The sequence below is a fragment of the Parasteatoda tepidariorum genome, chromosome 4 (genome assembly GCF_982258835.1).
Source record: "Parasteatoda tepidariorum strain Cologne lab strain chromosome 4, Ptep-v5.0, whole genome shotgun sequence".
In the NCBI taxonomy this organism is placed as follows: domain Eukaryota; kingdom Metazoa; phylum Arthropoda; class Arachnida; order Araneae; family Theridiidae; genus Parasteatoda; species Parasteatoda tepidariorum.
In genome coordinates this window covers 122,550,893-122,571,731 of record NC_141758.1, presented here as the reverse complement: position 1 = coordinate 122,571,731, position 20,839 = coordinate 122,550,893, and the positions used below count along the sequence as shown (strand labels likewise).

General features: G+C 27.9%; 1 long non-coding RNA gene across 6 annotated transcripts in view; it reads right to left on the bottom strand.

Moving 5' to 3' along the window:
• The window catches only part of LOC107442806 (uncharacterized), a 194,239-nt gene extending 186,953 nt beyond the window's left edge, over window positions 1-7,286 (bottom strand). The window contains exon 1 of one of the 6 annotated variants that reach the window (XR_015433401.1): window positions 2,327-7,286. This is a non-coding gene — a long non-coding RNA (uncharacterized LOC107442806). The remainder of the gene's footprint in view (window positions 1-2,326) is intronic. The other 5 variants (XR_015433400.1, XR_015433396.1, XR_015433398.1 and 2 more) reach the window with 5 other exon arrangements.
• Between the last annotated feature and the right edge of the window lie 13,553 nt (window positions 7,287-20,839).

The following is a 20,839-nucleotide window of genomic DNA, read 5'->3' as shown; positions in this document are numbered from 1 at the left end:
TTGCCAAAAAAAGATAACACATTCATTTGAAGTGGGCGGCAGGATTCCAGAACGAAGCATAAGTTCTTTTCTACTGTAGGGAAGAAGATAACTTAGTCATGGGTCGCCTACACGATTTTTGCTTTCATGAAATAACTCGAGAGCTCTGAAAATTTTTTGAACTATTAATCCAGTGAGGTACATAATATAAGTATCAATTCTTTATAAAATTAGTGTACTTCCAAGCAGGTGATATCCTTCAAGTTTTAAAAGTGCAAATAAGCATAGGTCACATCGATTTTGGAAGGAAAAAAAAGCAAAGTTTTGCTTGTTTATTAAAAACATCCGAAGACTTTTGAGACAAAAAGTTTAACCATATAATGAAAACTACAACTTGAATGTGAATCATAGTAATAAGTAAAATATTATTTATATAAAACAAAACTATTTTACAAATATATGCATTAATTTCACTTCAAGCATCTGTTTTGAGTCGTTTCAAATTGCTATCGGAAACTGAACTTTCAATAGGAATCCTTTCCCTCTAAGCAACTTTCTGAAGATCTATTTATAACTGTAATTTAATTTTTTTAAAAATCCGAGTCTAATAATTTTAATTAAAGAGTTAATCTTTTAAAAGAAAATGAGAGAGAACCTAATAATTTTCATTCAAATGCAACGAGATTGTTTAATATAATTTGCAACCATCCATTAGCTTTGATGACTGAATTGTTAATTGGATTAAAATCAATTTAAATTAACAGAAAAAAGAAATCCATTTAAAAATTTTGTGCAACCAATCTGTATCAGAGTTGCTATTTTATATTCACACTTATAAAGGTTTCATGGTACGAAAATTTATTTCATCCATTTTTCTTTTGCATAATTTTATTCAAGAGTTCTAAAATTCTTGAAATTACGAACTGGGTAAGATTTTTAACCTATTTGTGGATAGCTCCCTTTTTTTTCAACGTAACAAGTTTTCTTATTTTAGAATTGTTAATTAGGTCTTATAGTCAGATTTGTTAATCATTTATAAGAGGACAAATACAGACCATTAGACTGCATAAGTGTCAACGGTCATTGAGAAATTGTTTGTTTTTTTCAGTGGTAGAATGAAACAGTTTTCCTTATGTAACAATTCAATAATTTACATATAATTGCTGGTGTACAAATACACCAATGATGTACAAATACACGGATTTTAATAATCAGTATGAAAGATTTTGAACATTATCTTTAATGATAAATGGAAGACTTTGTAGGCCCGTGTGTTCCTCTCATAACTACAGAATCGTACGCAGAAAGATTCTAAAATTTAGATAGAGGTTTCAAGAAGCAATTTTAACCTCCCCCACCCTTAAAATGATTAAAGAATTTTTTTTTTAGTTGTTGGGAAAAAGCGTTTAAAAAAAGCCTATTTCTCATGGGTTTAGCATTATCTATTGTTATAATTAAAACTGTTGACGATTCTGTTTGATTATTTCAAACATTTAAAAAATGCAATCATTGTGATAGCAATGCAATTATTTTCAGCTATGCAATCATTATCACTGTGAATAGACATAATGCTTGAGTTGAAATAATGTAATAACGCAAGTATTGAAGAAAAGTTCGACTGCAATTGTTGCCTGGGTTTTATTTGAACGATGATGAGTTAATACTGTGAACTATTAATAAAACGTGAATTAGTGCTTGCATTAAAAAATGTGGTATATTTAAAATTAAATTTCTCTAGCACTATTTGCTATTTCTTTCAAATTTTGTACATTATCAGTTAAAATTACATTCTTTAAAAATTGCGTAAAATTTTGTATACCTTACTATTCAAACATTTTTCAACTATTATGAAATAAAGTAATAAATAATTATTAAAAACATTTTTATGCTGAATTATTTTTGGATAAGTGAATTTTATGACGGTGGGCCAAAAGTTTTCAATTATCTTAAAAAGTCTTCGAGTAATGATGAAGTATGCAAGAAGTAAAATTAACGTTAAAGGGATCAATTTCTTAGCCATTCTTTTAAACAAATTATTTTCCAGATTCCGGCTACACTCACTCCCCCCCCCCCCCATTTTGAGGATCAGAAATCCAAATAAGAATCTGGCCCTCGAACCATTAAAATTCGAATCATACTAAGTGAAAAATTCTATCGTTAAATCAAAGGATATTCAGAAAATTCAGTTTTTTTTGCACACTGTACGAGATTTTCGTTCATAAGAAAGATAGCTTAAGTCACTGATCTTAATGGTTAGGAAATAAAAAAATTCCTTTTAGTTATTAAATTTTACGAAAATACGTTTCAAATCATAATAAAATCATTATCATATAATTATTAAACTTACCTAATATACGAAAAGACTAGATTGCAGAATGTTTTAAATATTTCTTGCTCTCTTCATCTGTGTAAGATTAGAGAACACAAAGCGAACGACTTCGATAAGCTAAAAAAATCTAAAATATTTATTAGTTTCCCCTGAAAAAAAAACGCTATATTAAAATCAAAAATAAAATATTTCAAAAGTAAACATTGCTCAACAGTTTTTAAAAAGTAAAAAGTAGACATTTGACTACCGAAGTCATAAATTTGATAGTCAACTACAATTATTCTTAAAGAAATTTTGATAATGATTCATTCAACGCATTTTCGTTACCGTTTGATAACAATGCGCGATAATATCACAAATTTGTAAATTAAATTTTAAGCTTTGTCGACAAATCGCAATTTTTTATGTGTTTTTTTTATAACGTTTTATAATCAGCTTATCTACATGATTACTGGGTCTTTTTCTTTAAAGTTCGAACTCAGAAGGCATTGAACACATTCCATTATCCGCATTACTTAAAATATTACTTTCTGTTTTATGTATGGCACAAAACAGAATAAATTAAGTTAGCTGCACATACAGAAGAGTTTTTTCATAGACTAATAATATAGGTAGACTGCTCATTTATGATTGCCAATTGGCAACTAGGATAACCAATCCTTGCTGTGTTTGAGTAGGGCTGAACTTACCATTTGGTGAACTTAGGCAATCGCAAAGAAGCACCAAATAAAATGGGTGGAAAATTCGTTGATTTCATTCAAAATATTTTTGAAAAAAAAAAACGTTTTTAAGTCTTGTTGCGAATTTTTTTTTTTTTTACTTAGTACCATTTTTTGCTATTGTCCTTATAAATGTCACAGGTGTTTAATATTTTCCTCACTTTTAGAAAAAGATAAAAAGCATGCGATAATCTACTTTTTCATTCATTGAGCACTGTTAATTAAACTCAACGCAACAATAAAATAAAATAAGAAAACATTTTCTTACAAAAAATTAGTACTTCAAAATGTTTTAGGTGAAATGATTAAGCGAAAATACAAAATAAAATTTTATAATATTTCACAAATTTATTTATGATCGAAAAATGTAACGAGAGTTAAAAAATATGTTTATAAAAAAAAGATTAAATTTATTTTTAAAGTATATTTTTAATAATCACTTCGCTAAAATTAAACTCAAAATTACTTTGTTGATACTTCTTTAAAAAGGAAATAAAGACTTTAAAGAAAGTTGCAAATAAGCATTTTTAAAATTCAAGTTATTGAAGAAATTATAAAGATTTGAACAAAATTATGCTGTAAACTTAAAAAAAATTTTAATTCAATGTTTTGTCTTCATTTATATTTAAATTTAGACAGATAACCAAAACTATCCAAATTCATATCCCAATTCTTTTAATTTTCGAATACGTAAAAGTTTACTTGATTTGATTTGGATTTTTAAAAATTTAAAATTTAATGATAAGATACAGATGAACATTCAATAGTCTCCCGCAGCTACAGCTTTTCGTTTGTTATTTGATTTTTTTATAACACAACTGTAACAGAATATAGCTATTTAATAATAAGAATATTTTCCTAATTAATTCAAAATTGGATTGAAAAAAATTGGATTGAAATTAAAATGTATGAATTATTTATTAGAAAATAAATATTACATTTAGCACGAACTCTTTCAAGTTGGTTTTGTTTTTAATTGTTTTCAATTTTTCCAATAGTCTAGTTTTTTTAATTGTATATCAGTTACTTTATCACAACTCGTCATTTTTCTTTAAAATAATCCTTACATTTAAAAAAAAATAGACGAAACATACCAATTAAACGTAACATCACGGGTAACAAGTTTACTTAATAATTCACTCTTTAATAACTCAATTTAGAAATATATAAGTGGGCTAATTGCACAGATAAAGAATAGAAAACTTAATAAAATTTCTTAATAATGAAAAATAGCTGGCTATCTTTTTACTTTTTTGTGTGCTTCAGTTCTCCATTTTTTCTTAATGTTTTTTTAACCTACATAAACTATGTTTCTTAAAAAAATATTTTCACCAAACCCATTGAAAATTAATAAATCTTGCAGCAATCGGTCTTGATTAATTTATTGTAATTAATCTTTATCTTTTAGGGGAAAGTTAATTTAGAGAGGAAGGGTGGGGTTACAGTCTAATCCGATTTTATTAGTTTATGGGCAATTTTAAACTCTTGATCTGAATGTTAAGCCAACAATTACATTTTCTAAAAGCTTTCTATTTAAGAATACACAGAAATATTACAAAGGATATTTGAGAGGACTAATATAAATTATGAACACTGCAAGCATATAATAACTCAATAGTAATAGACTTACAGCCAACAAAATTTTAATTTGCATAATTGTTATCTCTGAGCAACACTTTAAAAACTCTTTAAAGAGTAAGAGCCATAGTATCATTAAAACCACAAACCCGAAATTGTATCACTACAACTTTTTTATAGTGTAACAAAAATGAAGAAATGGAAAAAAAGAAAATTTAAGGTTTTTAAAATCAAGTTAAGAAAACTTAAAATCTATAAATATAGAAGTGCCAACTTTTTCAAACTAGAAATCAGTAATATACAATAATATATGAATATATATAACCTACAATACTATATATAACCTAAACATATATAACATAAGCAATAACATACATAACCTAAACATATAACATAAGCAATCATATATATAACCTAAAGAAATTTCCTATTAACTTTATTCTATTTAGGTATGATATTATGTATGAATTTAGTGTTTAAAAAATGCTTAAATGGTACTTTTTCTTGAATGTTAGTTGCAAGCGATAAAATTGCAGAACTCTCGGTAGTTAAGGGGGGAAAAATACTTATTTTTAACAGATTACTGCGAAAGTTCTGAAAAGCCATAAGTTTTATTACACAACAGTAACGTCGTAATCTAGACTACGGAACCCTAATAATTATGGATAAATCGTAATAGTTGACACCTCTTTAAATAGAAGAACTAAATCGAAAGTTTCAAAGCATAGAGCTAGTTTTCTTTACCCTAATATATCAAATATTTATTTCTTAATATTCAAAATACAAAATCGTTAGAGTTCTTAATTCTTTTTTTAATTGTTAGATTTCTTAATTAGCATGCTTTATTCAATTAAGATAAAAATCCAAGTGTAATTAAAATAAAAATGAAATTGGAAAATAGGCACTTTTGAGTCTCTTCAACGTTTTATGCACGCATTCAAGTTGTCATAACACTAAAAGCTAAACACTAAAAATAAGTTCCATAAATTGATGTTTTAAAAATATGAGTTTTTAGCTGACGAAAAATCAATATTTTTTAAAAGTCAAATAGTTACAAACAAAAAAGCATTATATTTAGGTTAAATATCAAATTACCACTTCTTTCTCCTTTTTGAAATTTTTTGTATATTTGTGCTGAACGGAATTAATTATGAAACTTTCTATTTAAAAATAAGTTTACACAATTTGGACAAAATCTTATCTTCTAATCAGAAGCACATAATGCATGATGCGTATGCGCAAGCATTTATGTATTTACGTTACACAATATTGTAAAAACGCGAATAACTGTAGACTTACAAAAAGGATTCAAAATTTAAGTAACCACAGTTTGGCTCTTTCATATCAAGGAAGGAGAAACTAATAATTTAATTGAATAATTTATTACAATTTTCTTACTGAAACTTTCTAAATTAGTAAAATGAGAGCAATATTTTTTTTTGTCATGAACTGTAATTCTTTTGGTGATAATTGCTTTTTGTATATTCGTTTATTGCAACAATGTAAATACAAAAATGTAACAATAAAAACGCACTAACGTTCAGCGTTTTATGCTCCGATTGCTCGGTTATAATTTTTAAATCTAGCAAAACAATTTTTAAAATTTTCTTATTTCAGATAATTTTGATATGATGCTTATTTCGGTTAAAACATTAAATTAAGTATATTAAATAAAGTAAATTTAAGGTTTTCCTTTTTCAAAGCTATATTTTAGATGCCTAAAATTTTTAAGTTTAAAAATGAATTTTGAAAGTTACAAATCATATCAGTTACATTTTGGCTTCGATCTCAGACACTTAAGTTTCCTTTGCAAGACATTAATTTTTAAGACATTTTTTAAAAGACAATTTCAATTTAAAACCCTTTCATTATTTTAATGACCAAGAAACTCAATTATTTGTACTCTGCAAACATACATCTTTTTTTTTAAAAAAAAGCGTAATCGATATTTTTTTATTTCGTAATATAAAACAAATTAGAAATAATGAGAATTTCGTAGTACTTAGCTGAATCCAGCGATTTCGAAACGATTCAGTTAAGTACCAAGTATGACAAATTGAATTCCCATCCAGTATCATATTTAATACTTATGAAATGAAAGTTTTACTGTACTTTTTTTTAGAGAAACCCATGTGTTACAAAAACAGGAGAAGATAAATTGTTTCTTCTCTCAAATAGGAAAACAATGAATGCTAGAAATAAAAAGTTTATATCGAGTTTGTTTGAGTTGAATAAAAAAAATTTTAAATCGCATTTAAGTTTTTGAAGAAATTTTATTCAATTTGTCATACTTTATTTCTTACCTTGAAAAATTACAGGAGTACAGAAAAGAGTTATCGAAACCTCTGTATTTTTCGTAAGCATAGAACATATCTACATGTACTTAAAAATGATAAATAGAAAGTTTCTGAACTTAAAGAAGTTATATTTATTGCTCCGTTTTTCAGAAAATTTACTTCCTTGAGAGCAACCAATTTCCTTAATATGTTTTATTTTTTAATAACATGCGTTAAGTAATGTGAGATATTTATATATATATATATATATATATGTATAAAACAATGCGAGATAATTAAATAAATAAAAACAAATATATAATATGAGATTTTTACATAAATAAAATAAATGAGGCTTATAACTTTTCTAACCATACACATTATATATTATGCTTGGTTTTAAAACACTGCACAATTTTTTGAGCAAATAAATTGCCTAGTTGTGTTTCAAAATAAATATAACGCTTCTTTAAATTCATAACAGAAACTTTCCAATTTGGAAAAACAAGTGCATTGGAATATAAATTTGGAAAATACTCTATTTTCACTCATTAAGCGAAAAACAAAAATAATTAATAGTGATGCAATTTTTTAGGTGAATTAATTCTAGGTAGGTTGGATTGACTTCAAAATCAATTGCCATACAAATGCTATTAAAATAAACACTCAAAATATTAATAATGAAACTTTTTTGAAATAGTTTTTTTCTGAAAGCATCTGTTTTTCCATACATTAAAAATATCGTCAATAATATATAGATATATACAATAAAAGTAAATAGAAAGCTCTAGAATTTCAAATCTATGAATGTATAACAGAATTCCTTTCGTTTCAATTACATTAAATTACTCAAAAAAAGTATTTTAACAAATACCAATCGAATATGTTTATCTTTGTAAGTAAAGCTGGATAATGAAACAATTCTCCTTTTCCTACTATTTTCCAGTTATCTGAAACAAATATTTTAAATTCAAATAAAAAAAAAACCAGATGTTAAGTGAGGTGATCCATTTGTGTAACGGAGTGATACTTTGGAATTTTTAGTTGGCCATATTTTGTAATTCAATTAAATATCCCAGGAGACGCCGATAAGAAAATTTAAAAATCATCAGAAGAAAAATTCTCTGTCACCAATAAGAGACCGTCCATTTTCGTTTTTGTGAAGAAAATGTGAATTTATTGTAGAGATACCAGACGCGTGGGAATTTATTTCAAAAATAATTTTCAATTCCTTAAAAAGCATAGTTTTAGCATTTTTTTTTTGCGGTTACATATTTAAAAAATATTCTTTTAGACTAAGAATTGCAACGAAAATTCTAGTCATTCTTCCAAAATTCTATTAAAGAAAATGCATCGAGGCATGATTAACGCCAAAAATTACGAATATATAAACGAAGATGGACGTCACTGGGGCACCCGGGTACGTGAGGCCCGTATTTGCTTAACACTACAATTTAAGTGAATGCTGCAACAATTGTAGACCAAAGAGGACAATGGCTTAGGTCCATAAAAGCTGATTCTGAGAAAAATGAATTTTCTAGGCTTGTTAACTTACAGGAATAAAATATCTGATTGAAATCAAAAAGATGAAAATATGAAATTAAAAATTTCTTAAAAAATAAAAACTTTTAGGAGATTTTAAATTGTTAAAATTAATGAAAATAATTTTTAAAAAAATAGAAATTTTTTGTGTAGTTACTTTCGCTTTTAAATGTGATTTTTTTTCCAACAGAAGCTATTCGAAATATGAATTGTTAAAAAAGTAAAGATTTTCAAATGAAGTAAAAATAAATCAATCCGCATTGTAGGGTAAAGCAAACCCCCTGGGGAAAAATATGTTTTTGAGGAAAAAAAATAAATTAGCCAAATAAACTACATCTTTTAGTAGAATAACTCTAGAACCAAACTCAATATTTGTTTTGAGGATCGATTTCTTGTTTTGAAACTGCGTTTGTTTTATGCTTAATTGCATTGCGTATTCTTTAAACAAACATAGAATGATCATAAATTACAGTCTCATTGGGATTAGACAAACCGAAAACTTTTCTACTTACTTATTGTTCCTATTTTGGTATATAGTTTCTTTGCCTTCTGAGTTCACAATTACGAAATGTTTCAGTTCACAATTACCAAGATTTGTAAATAATTCATTAAAATCTATAAAAATAGCTTTGTGAGATGCCACGTCAATTCTGCGTGTCGTTTGAAACATAGTGAGAGCAATTCCTTGCTCGTGAAATTTCTCACAAGCTCGTATTTTTAATCAAACATATAGTACAAAGCTCAAATTTTAACACTGGCGCAATTGAGTGAGAAGTAAGCTTTAAACAAGACTAAATAAATAATAACATTTAAATATTAGGAATTCATTAAAATAAAGATAAAAGGCAATTTTCGATCAGGGGGGTTATTTACCAAAATAATTTTTTAAAATCAAATGTTAAAATCGACAGTAAATTGACTATGCATTTTCAAAATAATTTCAAGCACTGCACTGGTGACAGTAGGAATAATAACCTGTTAAATTGTATGTCCAAGAAAAAGAATAAAAAGTAAGGTAGGTTAATAACACTCGCTTAAAATCTAGTTATTAGAAATAAGCAAAATCTATGAAGAGAATGATAAAAGGCAATTAAGGGCTAAAGGTAAAGGCGAAAAAAAGAAATGATTATATAAAAAAAAAACTATCGTAATTTAAAATTTAAAAAAAGCATTTAATGAAAAAAACCAGAATAGAAAGAAAAGAATAACGAAAAAAAAGGAAATCGGGAGATTTAAAGAGGAGTAAAAAACATGCAAAAAGGAGGAAAACATACAAATAAGTGAAAAAACGCGCAAAAGGAAGTAAATGTGCAGGAAAATTTTAAAATATATAATTAAAATTTGAACTCTCCCCCCCCCCCATTTTGATATTATGCATTAATTTGAGAGTAACTCGAGAAGTAAAATTTTGTATTTTCGCAAGAATAGGGAGAAAAAAAGATGCAGCCTAATGTCCCCACTTAAATACTCTATGGGTGTGATTGGTATATCAATCACAGCCCCTCATCAATGGAATGTTACAGGTCATATATATGAAAGCACCACTTTATGAAAGCACCACCGAAGAAACTGTGATAGCACAGAATTCTTCAACGATGAACTCATGGAGAAGTGAATCCATAAATTTGCCTCACCGACATTCCATTGAATGAGGCAATGATGGATATTCCCACTTCCAGACCTTACTCGGAGCATATATGTGGTCACATCAGATACTTCAGCGAAAATACAAAATTGCCATCACTTTTCGGTTTATTTACTTCCTCTTGCAAACAATAACCATGAATTTTAAATTTAATTGCACGGAAATAGAAACAAAAAGGGGAATTTACATTGTATTCAAAGTCTAGATATTTTTTTTTATTTCATTGAGAAGACCAAGGGACACCATGACTTCATTCATGATCGGAAAATGGAACTTTTCAGGGAAACATTCTTAATGTCGTGTTAGAAACCCTTTCTTATTTTTCTAGCATTCGAAACAAGCGATCGAACATTCTTATTTTGATTCTCCCTCACACCATCTCCCTTTCATCAGTTTATTATCTATGATAACCACTATTTTCATAGCGATTCCTAAGCTTTTCACTGATAAGCAAATGTGAGGGAGGGTAGGAATTTTCCTTTAAAAAATTGATTGTTGGCGCATATCAAGTCTTGCTTATTTAATAATGGCACATTTCATTTATTTAACAAGTGTTAAGAATATGTATTACTTGACTAGAATATGTATTGCATGCAATACGTTACCTTACGTATTAAAATTAAACATAATAATTAAATTAAGGTGTCCAGTTATTCTTTCCAAACAATTTTAAGCAATCTTAAAGTTTCCTTCTTTGGTGAAAATTAACCTGATATTGCTTGTAAATACTAAATGGATGCAATTTCAGTACTGCATCTCAGATCTTAAAAATATTTTCCTATTTTCCTTGTACTCACAATTTGATTATCACATGGGCCCAAGTCATAACCCCAAGAAAGCATTAAGCATACTCAGTCCATATGTTTTGTATTCTGCACACCATTTCAGCACAGTCAACAGATTCAAATAATTCGTTGTCAGAAACTACCTATTCATGTAGGATACATAATCGGAAGTCAGAAACTCACACATGCGTATGATAGAGAAGGGGATAAATAAGCGAGGAAAATTTATCCTTGCGAGTATGAATATTGAAAGTGAAGATATTTTCCCCTGAATTTTCACCTCAGATTTATAGAATTTCCCTCCGTTTTGTCGGTTTTCTTTGTTCTATTTAACCACCGTCTTAAAAAAACAATTTGGTGAGAAATGGTTAAAATCTTATAGATCCAGCTCCCTTACTCCAATTTTTTTTTCAATCTAGAAATATCATTATATCCTAAAACATCATAAAAAAATATTTTAAAATTTTTACCAATTATTATAAATTTAAACAGCGATCTATTACATATCGAACATAAAATCTGGAATAATATCAAGCTTTAAAATTCTTGCTCTCAGGTAACGTAAACAATCTTAACATGCACGCAGCGTTAGCAGTGATTTTTTGTATTATCTTGTAAGAGAAGGCAAATATCCAAGGCAATAATCGTGCTAAAAATGTCATGTTAAATAAAAATATTTGTTGAAAAAAAATTCGATATTGGTTTTTACTGTTTACTCGTTTGAAGTGACGAAAAATGAAAATGGTATTTACGATATTTATACACTCAACAATCAGGTTGGTCGTAAAGGAATGCAAACCATATGGTAAAAGGATTAACTGAACAATAAGTATAAGAAATCTATTTTCATAACGGCCTTTCAGTGATATCTTCTAGATTCAATGCAAAAAGTCTAAAATTGTCCAAGAATTTCAAAATCTTAAATTATCTAAAATTCTAAGAAAAGTATTCACACATTTGTGTTTATTAAAATATTTCATTAGTAAAAAAAAAAAAAAAAGATTGAACATTTTACTTTTGACCATTACAGAAAAAAAAAAAAAAATAAAGAATATGAACCAACTAAATTAGTATATTTAAAGTTTTGACCTCCATCATATTTAACATCATATTTAACTTAGACAAATAACCAAATTTATCGAAATATTCAAAATTTTTGGACTAATTAAAAATAACGGGACTATTTAAAAATTAGTTTCATTTAGTTTATATGTCTGCAGATTAGTTCCAAATTCTAATTGGATTGGAATTTTTTGCATCTACGAAGGGAGTAATCCTCTCTCCCCCTACTGTACTTATTAGTTTCCTCTTCCCCAAAATGTTTTTTTCCAACATATAAAATTGAAGTTTTCAACAATTCAAGATATACAAAATAATCTGAAATATTTTTACTTTAGCATGTAACGAACAATTTATTCCTACTTTTCTGTCAATTCAATGACATAATATTTTTGATTGAAAATAAGTTTAAAGAAGTTTTTTAAAAAAATTGCCTGGTTGAAAATGAATAGTTTTGATCTAGATGCTTATGCTGAGCCCAATGAAAAAAATTAGCATTAAAACATAAATATGTTTGTAAAAAATGTTCAACTTGACATTTTTATGTTGAAACGTTTTATCTTCAAAATAAAATTTCTTTCTACTTCACCCAAGAAGAAGAAAAATCTGCATCACTCGTGACCATTTCTGCTACCATGTTTACAAAAATATAGCTTCTGAAACAATTTTCTTTCTGACATTGCTGTTTTTTTAACGCATATTTGCGCATTTATTTTGATTTATTTGAAACAGAAGGTTTCTAAGAACTTCAGTTAAGTTTGTTTCGAGACTTAGTTTTATCTACAATGTAATCCTGAACCGTGGAAAGGAAGTAAAATGGGTCTGTTAAGTATTGATGGCTTATCCAAGCTAGATTATTTGCTGATCAATTAATAAGAGCTTCATTTCAAACTGAGGTACGCCAGAAAATCAAGCAACAGAAATAATGAAAACAAAAGAATTGGTTGAGACAAGACAAAAGTCCAATTCTCATCTTTTTCTGGAGCTTATACGAGGTAATTCTCTTATGCAAGTTATTTATTTTTAAGTTTCTAGGGGGCCATTGGGCAGAAGTTATCAAAAACGTTGCCATAATTTCAGTGTAATTACCGATATGGATATCTCTCCCTTCAACGGACAGCTGTAACTGATTTTGTCAACTAAGACGCAAGTAGTATTTAGTACTATTAAAGGATCTCAAAATCAAAATAATTATGAATAGAAGATTTCAAAAGAGCTGTTTATAATTTTTTTTTCTTGAAAAACAATACTGGTTATCAAAAGTATGACTTTCAATACTTAGAATTTTTTTTTAAAAAAATTATCAGACTAGTCTTAATTTCAAGAATATTTTTTAAAAGTTATCGCACCTGCAATTTATACTTATGAAATATTTAACTCTCCTCAATAAACTGCATTCAAAGAAAAGGCACGTTAGAAACATTAGATAAAGTTCTGTTCATATATCAATAATAATCTATTAATAAAAATAATTAGTTTAATTAACTGAAACAATTACGAAGCTGCATTATTTTCCCACTAATCACGTAAATCATCATTTATGAGGATGAACCTCTATGATAAAATTAGTGGAAAAATGATAAATTTGTAAATATTGTTCCATCTAAGTCGAAAACTAAACTTGATCTTTTTTAACGCTATTTCAAAAATTTCCGTTATTTCATTTAATTTGATTTAGCTCGATGATTTTGCATCCTTTTAATTTTATCTTGTTCAATATGACTTCGAAGGTGAATATGAAAATAATATTTTTTTACGTTAGTAGTATGAATCATAGTTTTGTACAATCGAATTTTATTTGGTGTAATTCGTTGTCATTTGGTTTTTTAAAATACACTCTATAACAAAAAAATCGACGCACCAAGAAGGAGTTGTCCGATTGAAACGAATTGGTGGATAGGAAGACAATATACAGAATAGTAAATGATTAAAATTTCAAAACAATTGAATAATCTATTACAGAGTTACAGTAACAAGTTCAATAAGGTGTTGATCCGCCTCTAGCCTGGATACAAGCTGCCACACGGCGTAGCATAAACCGATAAAGCTCCCGGATGGTCTCTTGTGGTATTTCCTGACAAATTCGGTCCAATTGTCGAACGAGGTCATCAACATTCCGTGCCAGATGCAATCGCCTTCCCATCAGATCCCAGACATGCTCGATGGGAGAGAGATCTGGTGATCTGGCAGGCCAAGGAAGAGTTTGACAAGCTTGCAGACAGCTCATAGCAACACGTGCCGTATGTGGTCTGGCATTGTCCTGCTGAAAAACCAGCCCAGGGAGCAGCAAAAGGAACGGTGGCGAAACAGGTCTTAGGATGTCGTCGACGTACCGCTGTGCAGTAAGTGTACCTCTAATGACGACCAAGGGGGCCCGGCTGTCAAAGGAAATGGCACCCCAGATCATAATGCCTTGTTAAGGGCCGGTGTGGCGTGCAATAGTGAAGGCAGGATCCCCCCTCTGCGTCTCCAAACACGTCTTCGATGATCGTCAAGACACAGTTGGAAGCGGGATTCGTCGCTAAAGACTATACGTCCCCAGTCGGCATCATTCCAGCCTGATCGAGCGTCAATTTTGAGAGTCTTGGTGCGTCGATTTTTTTGTTATAGAGTGTATTTTAAGGCCACTTTCTTAAGAAACAGTAATAATTTGACAAATATAAAAGCCAATCATCTTCTGCTCCAAAATCATTGAAAAATCGCAAAATATCTACTTTAGAAAAATAGATGAGCAACCATTCGAAGCTTTAAACTTTTATAATTTTTTTTAGTTCAATAATAAGCTTGGAATAAAAATTATAGTACATTTTCTCTTTTTGAGAAAAATCTAACAATTTAAAAAAAATTGCAGCTATTTTTATTTTTAAATATCAAAATGGTTTGTATAATCTGCAACGTTGTTTTATTCACTTGACTGTCGCATGCAAAATAACAACCTTTCTGAAAACGGATTGCTTGAAAAAAATACATAAACTAAAACTGAAGAAAATTTGGATGAAAAAATGAAAATTTTCTTCAAGAAATTTCGCCTTTTAAAAAAGCAACAATAAGTTTGCTTTGGACCAAATATATGTATGTAACCAGTTCAAAAATCTTTTTTATTAATCAAAAAATTCAGAATATATTTGCTTTAAAAATTATGAATCTTAAAAAAAAAATGTATCTCAAAACAAACTTTTTCTTTAGTAATTAGGTGCCCCGGTATAAAGAGTTTCCGAAGATATTTTTCCCTTTTTTAATAAGTAAATATAAAAACGTATAAAAAGACTCAAAACTTTTAGTTTCTGTGAAATCAACTTTTAAAATATTTTCCGTTACGTCGAGCGATTCGCATGTGATTAACGTGTGATTCGCATATTCCCTTTTTCTCACTTTCTACCTTTCAGGAGTGCAAAGAGGAGTCTTTCTCACGTATTGCAGAAATCAAGAGTCAAATTCATAAAAGGAATCAGATTCATAAAGAAAATTGATTAAGTGAATGATAAAGGACTGGGCAATGCAAAATTTAAAAAAAATAGTGCAGATTTTATCCCATCATTCCGAATTTTTTACAAGATATTGACATCACTAATTTGAGTTTGTGTCAGAAATTTCATGCAAATCTTGATTAGCTTTTAAGTTTTATTATTTTTCTAAAAAAAAAGTTACTATTGAGTTTCAAATATTATTTTAGAAATTTTTTTTGAAAGAAATAGTTTATAAGCACTTAATCTGAATAAGTGTTTTCAGGATAGCGAAATTATCTAACGGCCAATTTTTCGAACGACAAATATTTTAATGTCAATATTTGGAGAATTTTTTTAAAACTAATCTCGAAAACAATTTTCGGTCAATAGAACACTTGTCATCTAAGGAATGAATTCTAATTTTAAAGCTCTAAAAAAATCATTTTTTATTTTTAAAAACCTATTAGTGTAAAAAAAACCATACAGTTTCATGCTTATTTATGAGCTATTAAAGTGCGATTTACATTAAGACATTGACCAAGACAGTAATGAATTAAAATAAGTAGTTCAATGCAGGATCAAGATTATTTTATTGAAAACAATTTACTTTTCTTTCATGTAGGAAAAAAAATTATGCATTGAAATAAATAATCCTTTAAAATGTTTATGTTTCACTTAAAATAAGCAGAGAGCCCTCTTACTTTCTCATACTTATTTTATATCACCGTTTCATTTCATTACATTGAACACGTAGAGATGTTAGGACTTGGGGCAGTAAGAGTGCCTGCAGCACTTTCGCTATTAAACGCTACATTCAACAAACACAAAAAAATACCGATAAACTATATTTAATTAACCATTAGCAGGAAAAATAATATTAATTATAAAAGTATCGCTGAACACATGCTGCAATCTAACACCATTAATTAAAACGAAACTTTCTTTTTTAAAAGTTCAAAAATAGTTTAAACAAGAACTATTACTCGTTAAGATTACTATTACCAGTTCACTATTGCTAGATTACTACTTCTGATAACTTTGTTAACCAATATTATACTATTAAGAAAGGTTTAATCCTTAGTTTTATTTATGTATGCATAAAAAGTTTTATTTCTTAGGTTATTTTTTCTTAAATTGAACATTAGAATACTCACCAAATTACACTTCAAAACTAGAGTGGATATTTTGAAAATGCCCAATCATTTAGACTACATTTTTTTTTAGCAAAAATGTAAATTAATAGTATAGATAAAATATATGTATTTTCCTAGCATTTTCTTCCTCAAACATTTCACCTCTAACATTCAGCATTTTCCTTTTCAAATTTAATGTGTGCAAATTTCCTTTCATTAAATCTCTAAGTCCTAAATCTCAAACAAATCATTCAACTCGTAACATCAAAAAGTCAGTCCTAAAAGTGAATGACAAATCATTCAATACCGCCAGATTGCTTACACTCTCGAAATAAACTCTGTTAACTTATTCAAATTGGGGATTAGTATATTTTGAAGCACAAATCTCTCGTAAAACTTTGAAAAAGGAAAGAAACTCGAAAATGTTTTCTTAAATATATCTTTCTTACAAGAGTTTTATTGAAATCTAAATGGTTCAGAAAAACGTATTGGCAATTTCATGGATTTTGTATTTTTATTATTTTAACAAAAGAATTAATAATTTATAAAATTTTTATATACTAGTAAAGTATCGAGTATTTTTATAGATTTATCACAGTTACTATGTTTAATAGTTACAAATTCATAAAATTTCACCTCATTGGCTGTTCCTTAGATTTAGCATTCTTTTTATCGCTCCAAAAAAGCAAAATACTTTGACGGGTTTTTTACTGATATTTGTAACTATGCAGAGAGTGATATTATATAAAACGCTGCATGCATTTACGAATAAATAATGCTTCATTTCGAAATTACATTTTTAATTTTCAGATTTCTTACACTGAAAAAAAAAATGATTTATAAAGGGTGAAAAAAACTTAAAAAAACCATAAGTGCAGATTATTTCTGTAAACTTCAAACAAACTGGGTAAAAAAAAAAAAAAAAAAAAACTTGAACTTTTTTGTTTTGAAAAATTTGTCTTTTTATATTCTGTAGAAATGATAGTTTACAAGTAAAATGTCATTCATAAATAAAAAAACATTTTACAAATTTGTTTTTATTTTTGAGTGTATTAAAATTATTTGAAATAAAGAAAAATAAGACTAAAGAATAGTCATTTGTGCTTATGTTTGATCAGTTTTCGATAATCTATGCTGCAAAGCTCAACAATCAATTGATAATATATTCACTATAATAAATATTTTTTAACAGTCTTTCATTAATTCAAATTATGAATCCATACTTAACTTCTCTTTCGCATTTTATATAACTGCATAAAATAAATTTTTTTTTTAACGAAATTTTATTCTTCTAATTCCATTTCAATACTTAGTGAAAAATGGGGCCATAAACACAGTAAGCCATAAAAAAATACCAAGAATATTGGTTTCGCTTTAGCGATGTGTATTGATTTAGCGATGTGTATAGATTTTCTATCAACTTAAAAATACTAAACATTGATAGTTTGGAGTGCCTAACAAGCTAAAATTGAGCGTTAACCACTTAAGTATTAACTACCGGGCATCAACAGGCTAACGGAATTTATGAAAATCTGGCATTTGTTAAACATTAGCACTTCTTTGAAAAAATGACTAATGATTGACTTATAAGACAAAAGTTAAGAGAGAATCGACAGTTCCTTGTTAAAATAAAAGTGTTTTTAATTGCAATAAATTTTTATTGCATTCCAACTCTAAAAATACTGATTTGAATACTATTAAAAGAATAAAAAGGATTTTACACAATACATTTTAAAAATAATCTTTTTATGATTTACTGATTTCTTTTTGACAATATGGTAACCAACATACGACTTAAAACTCTACCAGATTTGCAGTAGTTTAAGAAAAATTTGACTGTTCACCGCTGTAGTTTACGTACTGGTCAAATGCTAAACCAAGGGGATAATACATATTAAAAATATAATTATACTCCAGTTATTTCTATTTTTAAACGGTAATTAACGTCTATGTTTTGCACAGACAGTCAATTACTGATATGGTTATTGGTTAAACATTTAAAAGCAATCATTGAGCACATTAACATTAAAAATTTAGGATACTTGTTTCGCTTCTGGCAGTTTTTCTAACTTGGAAACAGTTGACAAAATATTATAATAATAAAAACAGCTAATATTGGAAACAACCGGGCACTTTTCAATTAGTCTACAATTCAGTTTTAAATATCATTGGTAAAATATTAGATCAAAGAGGGGAAGCACGTTTTAAACAAGAAAAACGTTATATTTAGAATATTAATTCTCTTTAAGAAATGTGGTTCATCAATTTAAAAAGTCGCATGTACAAAAAATAGTTAAAAGACATAAGTTAACAATTAATTATATTTTTTACCAGACTGAGAACAAACTGCTTTTTGTATTTGATTTTTTACACTTCGCACTTAACCATTCCTTCGAAGTGAATACCTTCTATGCACAGTCAGTACTGTACGTATTATTTTTCTCATTCTCACTGTTTTTAAGTAAATAGATTTAAGTAACAAAAACATTTTCGAAATAAATATCTGAAAAACTTTTAGAGTTTGAGCTAAAAGTAAAACGCATCAAAATATCTTTTGCATGGACGTTACTCTAATTAACAAGTTTCAAAAAAGTATCTAAAAAAAACTATCTGAGTATCTCAAAAAAGTGAAAAAGAAATAAAGCTGTGACTAATTATCATTAACTAAACTCAGTGGCGCGACAGCCCATAGAGGCCTACTGTGCCCATCTCAGTTTTCCTGACCTTGGGTTCTGGGGTGCAAGAGCAGATGTTCCCGCGAAACCTCCAGTGTTTAGTTCCCAAGCATGCGTGGTACTCATTTATCTGAAATTATCATTACCTACTGCAGATAAACAGGGTGGACACTCAAGTCAGATTTCCCTGATTTTTCCAGGCTTTCCAGATGAAACTCTTAAAATTTCCAGGTTTTTGTTTCGTTTTTCTTATAAAGTGTAGGATGTGTACAAGAAACGTGTCTATATTATTAAATATTTTATTCCAAATGTTATTTTTTTAACATATCATCTTGAAAAAAATAATTTAGTTGTACAATTTGGCAAGATTTTTTATTTATTTTTTAATATTTTGGTACAAAATTTTGAATCAAAAATCATATATTGACCAACAAAAGAGTAAAATTAAATATTAATATATAGTTGGTTCTTAAAAAAAGATTTTTTTTTTAAAAATTAAAATGTGTTATAAAAGGTAAAAATGAAATAGAAAAAATTAGCATTAATGCAACAATTGTAACTATTTGTCGACAAACATTGCTGTTAGCGATTGTCAAAAAATGTGCGATTGGTTGGTTTGCTGAGAAAAAATAATTTTCAGATTTCTATGAATGGGAGTAGAAAAGCTTTCAGAAAAAGAGTGCAATATAAAATCTATTATTATTAAATTATAACCAACAAATTTTTGTAGAATTTTATAAAGTTAAAAATACAATAACATTTTGTCAAAATGGGAAGAAAAAAATTACCACCAAAGCATCGGAACAAACTTGAGCCTTAAATGGATTTAGCCCAAGGACAGAATTTAAAAACAGAAGCTAATATTCTAATCCCTTTTTCCACCTCCACCAAAATCTTTCCTAAATTGCACAGTTCCACAACTGTCAAAGGTTTCTACATTCATTTAGCAGCCGTGAGAGAATTTTATTTGGCATTCTAGTTTAACAGAGCTGTAATGGAGCAAGTTTTGATGCAAGCAAAGTATCGCTGAGTTGATGATATTTCAACTGTTTGGCGATATATTTCCGTTTAAAAAAGTGGGTATAATGGATGAAATAATTTAAATTAAGAAAATTAGTAAATAATTTAAAATAGTGAAATTAAAAAAAATTATCAAAGAAAAAATTTCCAGATTTTCTTTAAATTCCCAGATTTTTATCCAAATTTTCCTGATATTTCCAAGTTTTTTCCAGTATAAAAAAAATTCCCTGATAATTCCAGGTTTTCCAGGTGGGTGGCCACCCTGATAAATTAAACACTCACCAACTATTATTTAATAAGGAAATTTCAAAAATAACAGTACATAATTAGTTCTTTCAATTAAAAATAATATTTTGTTCATAAATCACTAAAGAGCTTTAAGAATTTTAAAGCATTATAATAGTTTTGCAAAAATTTTATATTTTAAGTACTTTTTTTCATGCTTAGCAAGCATCTTTTTTTAATATATATAAAATATATTTTTCCTCATTAAATTCAGAAAAAAAAGCGTGCCTCAATAATACTTAAGACATAATACTTTGTAAATAAAGCTAAACTAAAAAGCTTAGTTTCAGAATATAACAGTTTCACTCATTTTTGTACATTTACCCGTAGACACACTCATAACTGAAGAAATTTGAAAGCACATTTGA